Source organism: Polypterus senegalus, chromosome 10, assembly GCF_016835505.1.
Source record: "Polypterus senegalus isolate Bchr_013 chromosome 10, ASM1683550v1, whole genome shotgun sequence".
Lineage (NCBI taxonomy): Eukaryota > Metazoa > Chordata > Cladistia > Polypteriformes > Polypteridae > Polypterus > Polypterus senegalus.
The window spans coordinates 132,162,371-132,181,476 of NC_053163.1; the positions used below are offsets into that span (position 1 = coordinate 132,162,371).

The 19,106-nt window shown below is 37.4% G+C and overlaps 1 protein-coding gene across 8 annotated transcripts in view; it reads right to left on the reverse strand.

The window, feature by feature from the left end:
- The window catches only part of gatad2ab (GATA zinc finger domain containing 2Ab), a 66,042-nt gene extending 47,414 nt beyond the window's left edge, over positions 1 to 18,628 (reverse strand). For 5 of the 8 annotated variants that reach the window (XM_039766681.1, XM_039766677.1, XM_039766678.1 and 2 more), the window contains exon 1: positions 18,341 to 18,628. The gene's annotated coding sequence lies outside the window, so the exon portion shown is untranslated. Of the gene's footprint in view, positions 1 to 10,389; positions 10,473 to 10,714; positions 10,921 to 18,340 lie in introns of those variants that run through there. The other 3 variants (XM_039766673.1, XM_039766675.1, XM_039766676.1) reach the window with 3 other exon arrangements.
- Between the last annotated feature and the right edge of the window lie 478 nt (positions 18,629 to 19,106).

Here is a 19,106-nt window from a genome sequence, read left to right on the forward strand (position 1 = left end):
ATGTAAACACATCGTTAAAACAAACGTTTTTCTTGTTTGAATAATAATTGACAAAATGTAGACATGAAGTGTATAATGTGTGAAGCCTGAATTCCAAATATCAAATAAACACTTTCACAAAAGATACTAATATAATAGAACAAATGCACTTCTATTCAAGAATATAACTGCAGAAAAAGAACCTGCATTAGGGTGCGACATTGTCACGCATTTGCTATGACTGCTTTGGTGGTTCACAGGTTCGACCCCGGTCGAGTCCGTTTTGAGAAGTGAGCTGCTCTTATTACTACTTTTTTAGAATAAAAACATACATTTGGATTCAAGTCTGTAACAGCCAGTGTAAATTTATGAAACTTGTACAGGTTAGCTTTGTTTTGTTTTTTATTCAGTTTTATTCTCTCAGTCGCGTTCATGATTCCACTTACCCCCAACACTGCTGTTTTTCGCATAAAGACAAGCTATGAAACTCTGTATATGTACATGGGAAGCTCTGCAGTCTACTTGTGAATTTACACTGTAGGAAGTAAATAAAGATAAATAAGTAAACAACATTTGATCTGGTTCTTGTATACAAAGTACAGTGACAGCAGCTTCAACCTTCAACTATAGACTCTTCAGTATGCGAGCGACTCTCCATATACAAAGGAAACTGTGCAGTGGTGGGAGGATGTGATAGTAGGCTGCTAGCTGCTTATTGACACATTTACAGGACAAAAAAAAAAAAGACACTGATGGAGAGGTGCGAAGCGATTGAAGTTGGGACGGAACTACGAGTTTTTTCGTAGGCTCTGGTAATTCTAGTGTTAATATAACAAAAGTAGTAAGGATGGTAAGTGTTAAGGATGACAAATTGACCTTAACTATTCACATACAATTACCCGACACCAATTATGGCACTGTGCTAGAACCACACATACTGTGAACTACTGCAGAATACTACAGATCCATTTTTGCACATCACTTCCAGGATTCATTCTGCCTGTGCTAGTCTGTATTTCTGAATGGTAAGTTTGTGTCACCATTAATAAAAATAGACAACCTTCTGCTTAAAAAAAAAAAACACCTCACAATGCAATATTTTGTGAAAGATTTTTCAGTCTTATTGGTCTACTCATGGGTCAACAGTTGTCCTTAAAAGAGATTTATAAATTCTACAGACACCTTAAGTTAATGTTCTACTCTTGATTCCCACTCTGATTCTTGTTTGAACCAGAGATCCCTCACTTACTACCATATTATGGTAGAATCTTTTAGCATCCACCACAGCAAGCAAAAGCAGATTTCCTTCCTCATTAGGGACAATTCACACTTAAGTACTGTAAATTTCAAGCATCTGTTTGGCATTTTACAGCATTTTAATGTCATTTTGCAAGTACTTTTCTGGCTCTTTGTAGTTGTTTTCAAGCATTTTCAATGAAGTGCTTTGCAGGAAAAATATGATCAGCATTACTTCAGTTTTACAGGCTGTGAGGTGTTGGGTATCGAAGCGATTGTTACATTTCCAGTTAATACTTTAATCCTGGTAATCACATTGCAGAAGAGCAGGTGTTAAGTTTTGTGAGTATGCATATTGGGGCTCACCTTGTTTTGCAGGAAAGAGGGTTGAGAGGAAAATTTTGGACTCTATGAAGCAGGCAGCATGCTGAAAAATGCAGGGATTACACATGGGTATTGATAAGGATAAACACAAATAAGTAGTAATATGTGGGGGAGAAAAGTTATTTCTAAAAAAAAAATTGCCTGCTGCTTTTGGAACGAAATCATGCAACCACATGAATCAGTCTTATAGCAGCAGCTAGTGAAGGAGGGGTTTATCATGCACAGTGATAATCAATTCAAAAAGATCTAAACTTAGTTGTATTCATTTACATTTATTCATGCATGAGATCAGGGGTAAATTTAATCAGTCCAGTTTGGGGTCAATGGGAGCAAGTGATTACCTCGGCAGCAGTAAGTGAAAGTCAAGAAGCACAGGTGGTGCATGGTCTACCAATCATTTTCAGGGCTTAATCACATAGCCAAACAGAAAAAAGAGTGAAGTCCAGTAACATATTATTAATAAAAAATCTGTTTAGGTTTAATGCAGACATTCGCTAAGAATATCTTGAAGCAGTGTGACCTAGAGGTTCAGTGGCCAACTTTTGAACCAGATTTTGGGATAAATGCTATTTACTTCATGAAACTTTTTTTTTTTTTTTTTAATTGAGAATTATCATAAACATATTTTAAATATTCACCATTAAGTAAAACAGGTAACAATACTCATTTCAAAACACAAGCTGCTTCTCCCAAAAAGAGGCATGGACTTCCTGTAAAAACGCTTCAATAAATGCTCATTTGTTGTCTTTTACCAGTGTTTTCTGAACATTACCATTGACTTCAATGAAACAGGTGTTTGGTCAGAACCACTCAAACTTTTGCACACAGAAGTTTTCTAAACAGCTTGCTGCTTAGGTGTGAATGGTGTCATTGAAAATAATGGAAAATAATTTTTCAAATGTTTAGGAGCGATCTGATCCAGAGCTAAAACACTTCAAAAATGCTTAGGTGTGAATGGGCCCTGAAAGTTCATGTAACATAACTGCCATACTTCTGATTGAACTTGTGTTACTATAACAGATTTAAAATCACCTTTTTAAAAAAGGCCTTTAATATTAATTTCCCAATTTTATTTTTCTGGCAAATTTTACAACTCCTGTAGGATTGTCCACTTATACTTTAAAATGAGTTACTCAAAACGAGTATGAAGTTTTTTTTATACAAGATTTCTCTTCACCAAGTTTATGTTAGAAAGTACTTGACACAGAATTATAAATACAAGAAAGTTACTAGATAGAGGTGTCAATATGACAATGCTATGCAAACAATAATGGAGCAGAAATAAACAAGCTACATCCTAAAAAGCACTTTCTTGTCAAATTGTTTTCTCATGTTATTCTGTACACAGTAGGGTTGTGCTGTAACCCAGTTCTGAAAAAGTACAACAAAAAGTGGTACAGAACAATCATTTCAGTACCATGAAACACCTGACTGCTTTAACACACAGTGAAGGCAGAAGTGGAGCAAAGTATGGCATACCAAGGAAGCTTAAGACAGACTGGGGGATTCTGGGGTTACTTTGTTTTGGAAATAGTAATGACGCCCAAAGCTGGTACTGATACAAAATTCAGAATTTTAATAACATTCCAAATATTAGTACAAGGTGATCTATGAAAGTAGAGTCAAATACTCTACCAGACACATACATGGGACGATCGATCGATAGATAGACAGATAGATACTTTATTAATCCTAAGAGGAAATTCACATTTCACACAGAAGATCAAAATGAAAGGAAGTAAGATTTCCAATGATGCCACAACTGGCTTGTTCTTTCATAAGTGTATTTTGCTATTCATTTCTTGCTTAAAGCAGCCTTGGCACTAAGCTACATCTACACCAAACATAAGCAACCTTATTAAATGGGTGTCTGAGAATTTAACCACAGTAAAATTTCAAAAGAGTAATAAGGGTCTCTGTTATCCTCTAATCAATGTAAAACCACATCTTTGATCATTTCTGACACTTATGAAGAAGCTATAAGCACAAATTCTGCCACATATGAAGAAGCTATAAGCACAAAGTGTTATCTAACAACATTCACAGTAGGCACAATCTTTCAAATACCTGATATAAACATCAAAATGAGGCATCATAAAGGGTAACATGAACCCTAAGGGCAAAAAAGGTTTATTCACAGAGAGTAGCAATGGACACCCAACTCTGCCAACTCCGCTACCTGACAGGATGTCAATACATTCAGGTTAAAGTGGCAATAGCCAGCTTTATGTGGCCTTCCTCGACAGAGTGCCTTTGCCCGACACACCGGAGCTGTTGCAGGACGCAGACTTCCTGTTTACTGCATTTCCAAAGTGGGGGTGGGGAGGGGGCTGTTGTCATGATATGTTGAAAATGTGCTTGTTTGCAAGGCACAACTAGTAGAAGAGTGGAAAATGTAAGATGAGATTCTTGTCTTTCAGTAATGACCAATCCTTATACGTCTGAAAACAGGGACAAAGAGAGCAGAAAAGTTCAGTGAATTTGAAAGGAATAAATGAATCCCGAAGGAGGAACATCCATTTTCCTAAAAGTACAAATTCAAATGCACTAAAAATGGCATTTGGATCCATTACCGATTTAAATACTGCCCTATCGATTGCAGAATTACCATCAAAAAACATTTTCTTTTTTAACACAGCTGAATGGAGAAAGGGTATGATAACAGAGCAGTCATAGCGTGTTTAAGAGCAGCTCTCATTCACTGACAACCAGACATTTTAATCTACTCACATATTACATAATGGGGAAAAACTGCTTCCTCAAAGAACTCCAAGGAAAATGCATATTTACTCGGAATTAGAATAAAAAATAAAAAAAATTAAAATTTAACAACTTTTTTCACTCAGTACTTCAGGTTACTTCTCACTATTAGGAGAGATAGCATAGTACTAAATGGTTAAATTTTATGAGTAATATTGAAAGTGAAAGATGAGTTTACTTTAAAAAATACACTTTAGTGCACAGAAGGGCCTTTATATTATATATGTCCAACTCATGGCCTACACCTGAAGTACTCAGTTATGGTCCTGCAGGTCCACCATAGCTGCAGCTGTTCACTTTAAACACTTAAAGGGCTTAGTTTTAGTAAACTTGTTACAATTCAAAAAACCTGCCTATGTTAGATGTAAACTGCGGCATTTAGGTTTTAATTGATTGAATGATGTGCAAATGACAAAAGCAACCCCCAGCTGTATAGCCAACATGATTTAATTTAAAACTGTGTTTATTGCATTGTTTTGAAATACATGAGCAAAAGACCACAATATAGAAACAGTACCCAGTAAAGAAAAAACACATTTTGAAGAATTAAAGCAATGACAAGCCATATGAATAAATACCAGCCCTCATTATCTGTAAGGCCTGTTTCTAATTATAAAACTTGTTGGAATGAAAACCTGCAGCCCAGCCTCTACGGACCTCCAGGACAATGAATGTCCCTGGTCGATACTATGTACAGTACCTGCATTTACCCTATTTAACCTGCTCACACTGGGGTCATAAGACATTTCTGGCCTGAACACAAAATTATTCGAGTAATTAAAACGGGCTAGGAAAATCATTACTGTCCCCTCACACCGAGGCTACAACCTTTTGGAACATCTTCCACTGTCCAGGTGCTATAGATTAATATACGCCAAAACAAAAGATATAAGAACAATATTTTCCCCGCATAGGCCATCAAGGGCACCAAGGTTTAGTTTCATCCCAACAGAGGCTTGCAATACGGTTCACATATTGTGAATACTTGATTTTATCCCCCAATGTTTACTTTATCATTTCTCAAACTAAGTTGAACTCTGCACTTTATGCATATTATATACACATGTATTGTCTTTTTTTTTTTTCCAGGTGTGTGATTAACTGTTGTGTGCATGTCGATTATGTGACTTGTAATTGGAGATTCACCAAAACCGAAGTCAAAATCCTTGCATGCATATTTGGCCAATAAATCCGATTCTGAAGATTCATGACCTACTTCTCACAAACATGTTTCAGTGATATCTGGAATGGCAGCAAACAAACATTTAGATATTAGATAATTAAATTGTTATTTTTTGAAGGTTTTATATCACCTTACTACCATTACAGAAATTTGAGAGTAACTACTCTTAAAAGTGGTCATGCTTCAACAAACCAAAATATTTAAATATGGCCAAGTCCTAATATGTGATACACTTAACCCAAAAAGATGTACTAGGTCAGAGTCTCCATGAAAGGACATCTTAACATGCATCTAAGAAAGGATTCAATTTTCCTTTACTTTCAGGTATCATCTTATAAGTGTGTCAAGTTAAAAGAATACATGTAATGTGCAGAAATTTTGAGCAATAAAGCTTCAATTTGTTTCTTCTTTTAATGAAAAGAAGAAATTAAACCAAGTTTTAAACTAGATTCACTTAAAGTATATTTTCCTGGCCAATACAACAGACTAAACCTACATGAACTTCTCTTTCAGAGCAGACAGACTGCCACATCCTTCCTTAACTACTTTATGAGCAGCCTATTGCAGAGGCCGTACACACGGCTATTCATGGTATTTTTTAAATACTGACATAAGAAATCTTAGTCTTAAACATATAAATAGTAAGTATATATTGACAAGAAACCTTAAATAAGCAAGACATGGCAGAATTAAGCAATCCCCACCACCAAAGCTTAAAATACCTTAAATTAATTACTGACTATGATAATAAATATGACCTTACAAAACTCAGAAATCTCTCCAACAAAAATAAGATACTAGCACACTCGAAATATCAACCTATTCTCGGTAAATACAAACAACATATTTCACACTACACAGCTAATAAAGTTGTCTTGTTGAAACATACAAGAGTACAGTGATATAATTCTCTCTAGAGACTTAACACAAATGAGCAGACAGACGTAAGTTACTACACAACAGGAGATAAACCAACATAGACCAGTCACTTAAACTAAAGTTAGACTTGGTGAGGGACAGTCAAGTTATGCAATGTAGCCTCACTCCTCTCACTACCCAAGTGCCTATTGCTGCATTCACATGCTTTCGGACAGACGGTAGATTCAGTTGTTGCGTTGGAAATACCATATGGATGAGCTACCACTTACAAGTTAGACAATTCAAACAAAACATACCTACCCAAATTGTTAAGAGTTGTGATGCAACGTCAACCTTTCACCCTATTTGTTTAACATATCCTGGTCAGCCCAAAAATGCCACTATTTGGTCCAAATGCATCTGGACCAAAGTGACTACATAGTTAATTAATTAAAACAGCAATCTTGCCTTGTTCTGAACAGTTGGACTTGAAACCCACATAAACACACTGAAGTGGGAAAGTGAAACATCACAGCTCAAAGCTCTTAATATTCCGTCAGCACTTGAACACAGCATATATGCAGGGAAAAATGATTGAAATCTAAATCGCTGTGGAAGAGTTCAGAAATTGAGTCAACAGAATACTAAAGTTTATTTTAGCCGTAACATCTGATCAATTCATGAAAGAATAGAAAGAAAAAAATTCTAAAAATGCTTTAACCTAGTTGTTTATTAGCAACCTCTGAAATCCAACCACAGAACTTCACAATACCTAAACCTCTCCTCCATGATCCTGGAGGTTTAAATCAAGCCGCATTTAAAAAAATTTAAAACAATTCTAGTAACTTAGCATCTTTAGTAAACATAACCACAAGTCACCATTTCCTAATCCAATAATCTGTTTCTTACGCATGTAGCACTACCTACCTGTACTGCAGTGATGAAGCCTTCTGGGTCAAGCATACTTCCCAGAGCATGAAAGATAAATAGAACGTGGACACACTATCATGATGAATGAATGTATACAAGCAGAAGAGATGGGATACAGTACATATTCTTCTGGTGTACAAAACATAACCTCTGCCTACTCACCCACCTTTTCAGAATGTCAGTGTTTCTTCCTGTATCAATAAGGAGGGGTAAATAAAACACGTTGCCGCATCCACCACACAACAAACCACCCGGACTGGAACCCAAGTGCAGCCATGCAACAGGTAACAGCTCAGCACACTACTGGAAAAGTGTGAGGTTTTTAACAGAGGCTTGAGTACCAATCCTCCAACCAACACCTGAGTTTTCCCTGCAAGTTGGAGGACCTGTGTGCAGGTTAACGAAAATGGACAACTTGAACATGTGTAGTCCATACAGTTCTTAAAACGAGACAAACATGAAACTGAGTGCAGAGCTGAAAAATTCTGCATTTACCATGATTTTGCTAGTTCTACCCACATAACAGGAGTAAGATAAGACTCTATCCTGACAAGATGAGGGGATGAAAATGCTGGAAATAACCCTGGATGGGACTCCAGTTCATTGCAAGACATACAACTAAGCCCATCTGCACCAGGCAGTTGCCAACTAACCCAAAAAGCAAATCTATGTGTTTGTAGGAAAACACAATGAAAATATTAAACAAATAAACAAGGTTGTGAATTGTTATACCCTGTACAAGGCTACCCTTTCTGCACCAGCAAACCAAACTCATGCATTAGATTTCACATATGCCCAGAGGGCAGGCAAGGGCAGCTGTCCTAATTCCAGGTGCATGATGTTTTTTTTCTAACAGGCACTTCATGAACCACCTTCCCTTGGGTCCTTGGTCACTGCGGCCCTGTCTGGTTGCTTAGCACACTCTGTCCCATGTGACATCCCTGCACCACAAAGAACTGAGCCATTATTCAGCAGAACAATCATTCCTCATCACTCCCAAATCGTAAAACAGTTTTGCCACAAAAACTGACATCTACTATAGTACTATAAAGCATTGGGCAATCCACTCATTTACCAACACCACCTAAGTTTGCAAACAAATACCAGACCTCCACTGTTAAAAGCACAAACTGCTAAGGTGTTCAACACGGCACAATTAGAAAACCTACTCATCCAAGCATAAGCAAAAGTGACATTAACTACTTTAAACAGTGGATAGATTATGTGCCATTTTGCATTATGAGGATCCCACCACTTAATTCCCCTTCTTTCTCTGACAGCTGACCAAGAAGGATTAGAATAAACTCATCTTATATTTGATTTAAGCCTGGTGCGATCCCAACATCCAAAGCGGTTTTTGTTGTTGTTTTTTTTTTAAACTGCTGCACCATAGTCTCAAGACTGACAGCATGTATAAATGCATATGTAACTGGTTCCCCTATTTTCAACTATATTTAATGCAGGTCATCAGAAAAAGTGTTTTGGTATGCAAATAACGGATGGTGATCCATAAAGAGCAGGTTCCCTCACACTGTTCAGCTCCAAGGGATATAATGAGAGATGCAAATGGCTGCACTCATTCTACAAATGACAAGGCTGATGACTTGCGGGTTAAATCTAATTGACGTTTCCAACCACTAAACATATTCAAGAATGTGTCAATGTGAGAAAATTTAGTGCATCAAAATATACTTATTTGGAAGGAGGTACCAGTAAATTATAATGAACTTTTCTGTTCATTTTTGAATAGGATGAGAATAGACTGTAGGGGAAAGAAAGAAACGGGTTACACAGGACAGCTAATTAGCTTTCACATCTACCCATTCTCCTTGGAGATTACTTCCTTATACAACACACAGACGCCATGACAAAGACCAATAAGAGCAAGTCTATCCTTAAATTAAGAGAGTATCTTAAGTATATCAGAGAAATAAAATGAAAAAAATAAATAAAACGACAGGTGACACTGTTGCACTAACAACTCTTGGGGAGGTCAGGTGAATGAGCTTCCTTAAGGCAAAATTATAAAAAAAAAAAAAAAATGATGGCGACGAGGAGAGTCGGAGCAGTCAGAGTAACAAGTAAAACAAGTCGTCTGTAATCCGGATGCACGGCATCCAAAGGCTCTATGGCTGCTGCCATGGGGGCACAAGCTAACAGGGGTCGCCTGTCCCTTTAAGATCAAAAGGAAGAGAGCAGGGGGCCGCCTGTCGCTCTGGGAGGTTAAGGAAGGAAGAGACTCTTATTGTGACAGGGAGACACAGTCGGGACTACCAGTCCGGGTGAAGTGCCACGAAAGGGGGGGGTTGCAGGCCAAACCACCTCCACACCACAGCCACCATTACACCGCACGTCAGACCCCATTATACAAAACAGACCCCCAAAGAAGCTCGCTCTTCCCATCGCGCCTTTTCAAATGCGCATCCGACCCCCCTCCTCAAAAAAAGCTCCTGACCCAAGAAATACGGGGGTGAAGGGGTTAGGGTTACATTTCAGGATGAAAACTGCGCTGTTTTCTACACAAAATGTAACTCTTGACAAACCCGTACGGTACCAAAAATAAAAAATCTCAAGCAACCGGCGGATTAACCCCCTCCCCCTTTCATCCTCGAAATTATGTGACTTTATGCTGGGAACCTGGGGCTCATTATTTGCACCTTCGTCGGTTCCTAGTAACGTAAACGAAAGAAGCATTCGTGTCTTTTCCACATAGACTCCGGGCCCGCAAGCACGGCCTCATTATTGTGCGATGGACGCTTCAGACTTATTTACAATGCAATACGTTTCAACCCAAACGCAAGCCGGACGCACAAACTTGGTGGCCCGAACCTCCGACAATCGATGAACACTTTCCGCTCGGCCTGGGTCCAAAATCATATCCCGCTTTATTTTTGAAACTGCCTCTCGAGCCCGCGAACACCATTCTCGATCATCTCTTCTTTGAGTTCGAGAGGACGTCTCACCTGCCCTGCCCAGGGTTCGACGAATAACGCCCAGCACGCCGTATTCCCTGGTTCCGACAGGCACCCCCTCACCCCCCTGTTCGCTACCACACATACCAGTCACTTACTCACGCGCCACGGCGCGAGGCAGGCGGCCCTCTCGAGACTTCCTTTTACCGGACCTGTCCCACCGCCCCCGAGTCCCCTCGCTCTAGCTCGCTCGAAAGGGGGTGATGAGATAGATGAAAGAGCGAGCGGTGGCTTCATCCCGGATTTAGCACCACACACAACAGGGCTCCAAATACTTGGCGCTCTCTGTCCTTTCGTATAATCTCCGGCGTTTTTATCACGCACAATTTTAATATATATATATATACACACATAAATATATGCACACATTTCCCCACTTTTCCCAAAAAAGTTTATCTACTTTGTAACTTACGGAGTGGAGCCGGCTGCTGTTCTGTCCCGCTTGTGTTCTTATCGGGGACTTGGACGAATAATATCCGTCCTTACCGGCGTTTCTTCTATATCAAACGGGACTACAGATTCTGTAATATTTCAACACGCGCGTGTAAAATCCCGGGGATACCCCCCTTTTCAATCCTCCCCGCTGCTGCTCCGGCTGCCAAATAATGCGCTTCACACACATGGAAGAGCGGCGTCACAACGCGGGGCATGCGCACTAAGTGCGGAGATTAGAGGCGGGCCCAGAGTCGACGCAGGGCGGGGCAATAACCACTAAAAGAGGATAATATACATATACAGTATACATATGCTGTGTTTGTGTTATATATGCATGTATATATAATGTAGAATGCACGTATTCACAAAACGTGCACATCATGGAGGCAAGTACAGTAAAATCTAGTACATGTAAAGTTAAAATTTGCCTCAGAGGAGATAGTTTCACAATCTTAGAAAATGATCCTTATCACTCCAACACTAAGTAAAAGGTAAACAATTGTTTAACTAACTAAATGCAATTAAAAATAATAAATAATAACAGAAGAACCCATTCTTATCTACACTATCTAAAAAAACACAAGAAAACAAACTAGCAAATTATAAATTAAGCATCCTTTGTCTTTACTTGTACAGATTTGCATTAATTTATATACAAAGATTACAAAAAATATTCATTTGAAAATGCTTAGTTCAATTTATGGTTATGTGATAAAGCCATTTTCATGTTAAATATTAACAATCAATGTTTGCAAAGCTTGTACCTGCATTCATAATTGTGACTTAAGTAACACTACAGTAGTGTTTTCATCTCCGTTTACTCAGGTTGGCCTCCCTAATTTTCTACCCTCCTTCATCTTTGGGTATTTATATGAATGACTCATTATCTGATACTGTTTTTTCATCATTATGAAGCTACCTCCGCTAGTCATTCTCTACCTTTTCTTCAACAAGTTAAAACCACCTAAGCCAAATGTAATTAACACACACAACTTAGCCCACCTATGAAAATAAAACCTAGCATTTGCAAAATAATATGTCAATGTAAAAACAAAAATTTTTGTCTTGAACTCAAGTGCTTTACTCCACACAGTTTCATTAAATGTTTAAATCTAACAAACACTCCTTTTGCCCAAGCAAACTTTATGGTATGTCTATGTCACATATTAAAATTCAGTAGACAGATAATGGACAACCAATCTACACCAAAATGTAACAACAAAAAACACTTATCCTTGATTGTAGTCACTGCATGCATATGTGCAAGGCTGTAATGCTACTTTCCCTGGAGAATCATCCCTTTAGACAATTAGTTCAAGACAAACAATGTAAGAGGAAATAGCCAAATAAAATTAGTCAGATGTCATTATGTGTATATATATTGGAGGGGGGAGAACGCAGAAGTCTAACTGCACATTTCAATGGCTGTTCTCTAAAAACAAAATCATTTGTTGAGACACTCAGAAGTTTTATCCTTATGCCCTGAAACATGAAAACACACTGCCCACTAGGTACATCAACCCTATGTTCATAATGCTATAAAAGATCAGAAGGAATTAACCTGGCTATTCCAAGAGATGGGTTGTGCATAGCAGTCTCACTTCATAATTAATATAGGAGTCCTAACAATCTTCAAAAATTAGATTTTTTTTATTAGTATATCTTAGATTTTTTTTTTTATTAGTATATCTGTACTTTCCCACTGGGGCAACTGAAACCAAGATACATTTATTAAACCTGGCCTGACATATGAATCTAAAGGAGTCTTTGCAGGATCTACCTCTTCATAGCAGTTCTGGATTCATTATTTGTTGTTGCCCTTAAGCAAATGCCAACAGCAATGCCAAACTGATGCCATCAGCACTGGTATGTTGTATGAAAGAGCTCAAGTTAAGCTGTTTTTAATCAATGGACTATTTAGGCAAGAGCTTAATAAGTAAGTTAGTGTCTAGGGACATTTTCCAAGTTGAACTGAAGCAGTATTCAGCATTCTTTAAACAAGAGGGACTTTCAAATGAAAAGAGACAAGTGAACTGTGCAGATTGTTGCAAATGGACAGGTACTATAGATGTAGCTATGCCATCCAGGTTGTTCAATTTTATATTTGTGCAAATTGACTGAATAGACACAGCTGTAGAAATTAGAGTTTTAGGGTGAGGAGTATGTCACATATCTCTTATAGAACATTCTAACTGGACATAGAACAAAGATATACAAACACAAGCTCAGACAAATAGAAATGAACAGTACATTGATACATAGGCAACACATTGACTCTATATCTCAGATCAACAGCCAAGTCTTACCAAAGCATGTGTAACATGGACAATATAGGCAAGCTGTTAAAGGTCTAAACTCAGATTTATTAAACAGATTTCTCTTTATAAATTGTTAGTTGGAAGCACTAATTAGTTTCTGATGTCCATTGCAAAACATTTAAAGGAAAGCAAGAAATAAGGCATCCAGCATATCATATTTATTGCTATCATGCAGACAGTTATCAGCTTGAAATTTATACGGCTTCTCAGAGAAAAGACACTATCAAAAGTCATAGTATGCATCAGCATATATACTCAGCAAAAAAAAAAACGTCCCTTTTTCAGGACTGTGTATTTCAACAATAATGTTTTAAAAATCCAAATAACTTTACAGATCTTCATTGTAAAGGGTTTAAACAATGTTTTCCATGCATGTTCAATTAACCATAATCAATTAATTAACATGCACCTGTGGAATGGTCGTTAAGACCTTAACAGCTTACAGAAAGTAGGCATTTAAGGTCACAGTTCTAAAAACGCAGGACACTAAAGAGACTTGTCTACCGACTGCAAAAAACACCCAAAGAAAGATGCCCAGGGTCCCTGCTCATCTGCGTGAACGTGCATTAGGCATGCTGCAGGGAGGCATGAGGACTGCTGATGTGGCCAGGGCAATAAATTGCCATGTCCGCACTGTGAGACGCCTAAGACAGCGCTACAGGGAGACAGGAAGGACAGCTGATCATCCTCGCAGTGGAAGACCACGTGTAACACCACCTGCACAGGATCGGTACATCCGAATATAACACCTGCGTGACAGGTACAGGATGGCCACAACTACTGCCCGAGTCACACCAGGAACACACAATCCCTCCATCTGTGCTCAGACTGTCCGCAATAGATTGAGAGAGGCTGGACTGAGGGCTTGTAGGCCTGTTGTAAGGCAGGTCCTTACCAGACATCACCAGCAACAACGCCGCCTATGGGCACAAACCCACCTTCGCTGGACCAGACAGGAGTGGCAAAAAGTGCTCTTCACTGATGAGTCACGGTTTTGTCTCACCAGGGGTGATGGACGGATTCGTGTTTATCGTCGAAGGAATGAGCGTTACACCGAGGCCTGTACCCTGGATCGGGATCGATTTGGATCAATGGCTAGGGCCATTCCCCCCAGAAATGTCCAGAAACTTGCAGGTGCCTTGGTGGAAGAGTGGGGTAACATCTCACAGCAAGAACTGACAAATCTGGTCCACTCCATGAGGAGGAGATGCACTGCAGTACTTCAAGCAGCTGGTGGCCACACCAGATACTGACTGGTACTTTTGATTTTGAGCCTCCCTTCATTCAGGGACACATTGTGAAACATTTTTAGTTTATGTCTTATGGTGTTGACTCTTTTAGTGTTCATACAAATATTTACACATTAAGTTTACTGAAAGTAAAAACAGTTGAAAGTCAGAGGACGTTTCTTTTTTTGCTGAGTATATAATAAAAATTGTCTCAACTTTCTCAACAACTACCTCAACAAGAGTCAAATGGCTCTACCAAAAGTTTAATTTACATATATTTGAAATCATCTTCAACCAGTAATATGAAATACTAGGTTTACTGATTTAGTCTTTATACAGAATTCTAAAAATGAAATAACTATTAAAGTCTCTCATAAAGCATTTGATTCACCAGTGACTAAAACAGGCAATCACTTGAACCCTAAGTTTAACTACGTAGTTCACTAAGAAAATCTTCACTAACATACATTTCCAGAATTTCTGTAGAAAACTGGTAATGGAAGTTTTAGTTGCTTTGAATATCTAAAGACCTGCTTGTGCCGGAGTATAAGGTAGGACACTGACTAACCTGAGTAAACAGCAGACCACCACTGGTTACTTTTTTTATAGTGTAGAGAAAAATGTCAGGTACATTAATATTTCTTTTAAAATTACTTGTAATTTGATTTTATGTAGCATTCACAAAGACCTGTAACCTGCATACAGAAAATATACTTCAATTGGTTAAGAAAAAATTAAAAAGCAAGCTATAATAGATGATTTTGAAATTTGCCAACTCATTAGACAGTGTTTATGTAGCTTCAAGTTATAAAAAACACGGTCATTATCCGATTTTTTTTTTCTTCTACATGGACGATAAACTGGAAAGGATTTAGAGCATTTTGGGTTGTCACGTAGTAGATAATATTTACCACTGAGTGTACTACAAAGCAGTCATGCATTTTATTAAACCTCTTTGTAAATTACAGGATCCCTGGAACCACTGAACAAAAGGGTAGAACTAAAGTTCATCACAAGGCATACATATGATCCTGGCCAATTTAGACATATTATTTAATATAAAAAAAAAAATCTATATAAAATTCACAACATAGAGTGGCATGGGCCTAATTCAGCAAACTTTATTTTGTTGCAAACGACAGTACAAATACCGGTTTGTTTTCTCCAAAAATGCAGTCAATTGGAGTTTGTCATTCTTCCTTCATCAACCAGCTGAATCTAATTCTCATAATAATGGGACTTTATACTGGCATGGTTTTATTATGTTCAGTAAATTGGATGTTTGGAGGTTTAATACTTTACAGTTGCAAATTTGTTTACTTGCTTTTAAAAACAATATAGATCATTTTGAATAAACGAATGAATGCAAATTTCATAAAAGGAGCGCGCAACTACACTCTTAAAAAAAGGTTTTTAAATAGCACTTTATTGTTATTTACGGGGTTGTATGGTTCCTCGTAGAACTATTACTTGACCAACCCCCATTTCATTCTGAAAAGAGTTCTCTGCATAAGATGGTTCTTTGTGCTAGAAAAACTTTGAGAGAAAAATAAATTAAAAAAAATAACGTGTTGTAGGCTACCTTGCAGAATACATACAGAATAGAAAACCTGGCCTTTGTTACTGGACATATGCAGCAAGAGCCCTTTTAAAATCCTGTCCCAGTGGTATTTCAGAAATCTGTAACCATCTATTTATGCTTATTTAGTTTATGTAGCCTGATACAGATCCAAATGAAGGGTTCTTTCTGGAACCTTTATGTAGATGATTCTTTTGCGAACTGAAAATAGTTCCCCAACGGCATTTCTTTGTAGAACTATTCTTCCAGGTAAAAGTGTAAAAAAAAGTTAACTTTGTTAAAAGTGTAAGGGTAATAGGACAGATATTCACAATTTTCTATAAGCCAATCAGAGAAACAGCAAGATAAATGGCATGATCTTTCAAATATAAAACGTAAGTATGGCATGAAAATATTCTGGAAATGCACAAAAATTACCTATGCATTCGCTTTCCTTTCAGTCAACACTTTGAGAATGTTTTACTTAATCAAACTGTTAAAATTAAATTTTGCAAACATTTATTGTACTTCATTGTCAAAATATCCTTGCACATCCAAATTTTAATTATTAACTAGGAAAAATGTTATCAGACTGTTAGCTTTCATCACTTCAGCTTTAGTTTTCTTATATTCTCTGGAAAGCCACGTTGTTCATCAACACTATAAACACTTACATCTCTTGGAACTTTGGTTTAGTTAAGAAACACATCGAGATCTGTACAGATAGTTCGCATACTGGCCTTGTGTTTGTAGGATTATTCTTTGGGTACTCCTACCACATCTTAGATATGCAAAAGTAAACTGATGACATGATATTTTAACGGGTATGAAAGCATCCGAGTATATCATTTGTGTCCCATTTTACACTGCTGTCCAATTCTAGGCTGAATTAGGTCTTACACTTAATGACAATACTCTGATTGACTGGGATTCTGTACGTTGAAACAGCTGGTTCTGAAAATGGATAGATGAATTTTTTTTACATTACATTGTCTTTCCTGTTGCCTCACAAACTGTTATGCAGTCCTCTGCAGATGTAAATTTGGCCCTCACTATTTCTAATTTTTTTTGTGAAGTTCCAATGCTGACCGAAAAAAAGCAATAAAAAGTCACAGAGAACAGGTCTGTCTATATAACAAAATAAATACTGACACTCCCAATGCTGTGCACTGTGTGACTACTAAGTTTTGAAAGTTTCACTCAGAATGTATTACTTGATGCTATATTGCAACCTTTTCTTCTTTAGTACTTTTACATTGTACCCATGTTCAACTTGTGGAGCACCAATTGATTGTACTTGCTGTTAAACTTTGATTGCCACTTATTCTTCTAAGCTTCCTCTGTAACCTATAAAGAACATTTTTCCTCCATATCTGGTATTTCATGATATATTACAAATGATCAATTTGCATATCTGAGTGTGTATTGTACATTGCTTTGCCTTTTAAAGCATATGTCATATGCTACTAATGGTTCAAAATTTCTTTATGTAAAATACAATTATTGAGATTAAATTAATAACAAAGAGATTATTTTAAGTTGATAAACAACACCTCAATTTTCCAGAGCATAAATTATGAATAAACTAATTCCAATTATGTGTACCTGATTTTCATATGGATTCCATAACTACACTTTTCAGTTGGTTCATGTTCCAAAGCTTCTTTTAAATTATAGAACCATGGGGAGCTTGAGAGTTTTGGTGCAAAGCAGGGATGGAATGCCAGTTCATCATGGGGAATGCCATGCTCACATCCATCCACATACAATGGGCCAGGTTTTTGTAAACAGTAATCCTGATAGGTATCCAGAGAAAATCCACACTAAAAACAAGGTAAAGATGTACACTCCTTTGGGACAGAGCAAAGCCAACTACTAAAACAAGTCCGTGGAGCAGTAATTGAGTTACCATTATGCTTTGAGCTCTGTTTAAAGTAAAGGCATTCATAAAAGTACAAATCGAAATTAGAAATTGTTGAGGGCTTCCTAAACTCTGCTATTTGTGTGCAGATGTTCGGATTTAACTAATACTATTAGGCTAGACTTTCTATACAGCTAACTCATGCGATTCATAAAGATGTGGCAATTTTTTTTTTTCTTTTTTTAATCTTGGCAAACCATCGGCTCTACAGTTTTTTGTGGGTTTTTTTTGTCAATGCGGATGTGGAAAACAACTCTATCAGTGTTATTTATTATAAGGAGAAATTAAACGAGTATAAAGGTATGCGTATATGTTCAAAACACATTTAGAAAAATACACACAAACTACTTGTAACCCCGATTTACTTTTTCCAAGTTTTAGGAACTTTATAAAACTTATTTATTTTATCAAAATAAAAAAATCTATCAATTGACAGCGTTAATGAAGTTTCAAAAGAAACATAACTTTTGTCGGAAATGCCATAAAGTACAGCTCATTAAATACGATACACTATCCGAGCTTTTTGTTACATCTATTTTCACTAATATATATAGCGTACTTGTATATTGACAGTTACCTTTATATGCAAGTCCCCTGCGCCGTTCGGAAGTTCCCTTATTAGAACGGCGAGTTGAGTATTGGTTTCCAGTCGGGGAAGAATCTTAGCACGGGCTTAAAGCTCTTCAGGAAAGTTCGGTGTTGCCCTAGTCTGCGTAGGCCGAAGTCGGATTAAAGGTGCGATGTATGTCCTGAACGTACTTGAGCGATAATTATAGACAAAGGCTTACATTTAAGAAATGAAATAAATTAAAAATCAAGGGAAAAATAAAATAAGCAAGTAAACATGAAATAGAAATTTAAACGGCCATCCCCAAAAAAAAAAAAAAAAAAAGCATCCGGCTTCCTGGTTGCTAGGCAGATTTACAACAGACCCACACCGGCTTCCGGGTTTATGATGATTGGCAGAATTTGCATCCAAAGATAATTTTAAGCAGAGGTACGGAACAGAAAACTCCTAAAAGGCGTGGTTAATATAAGTGACACTGGCATAAACCAAACAGAGTCCAGAATAGGTTTTAGACGCGCCTTCAATCGTACAAAATCATCCTAGCAAGCAAGCACCGAAAGCTAGTGACCCTTTCTGACGGGCTTTTGACCTTCCGACAATTAGGCGGCGTTTATTTTTTTTTATGATGTCGTATTAAATTATTGTGAATACAAGAAATTTACTGTGTGATAAATGTGCTGTTTGACTAATTAGAGTACCAAAACAAAAAACTGGCCATATTTTAGAAGCCGGTTACAATGTATTTATTACTCTGTTGATGTAATGTAAATTAAAC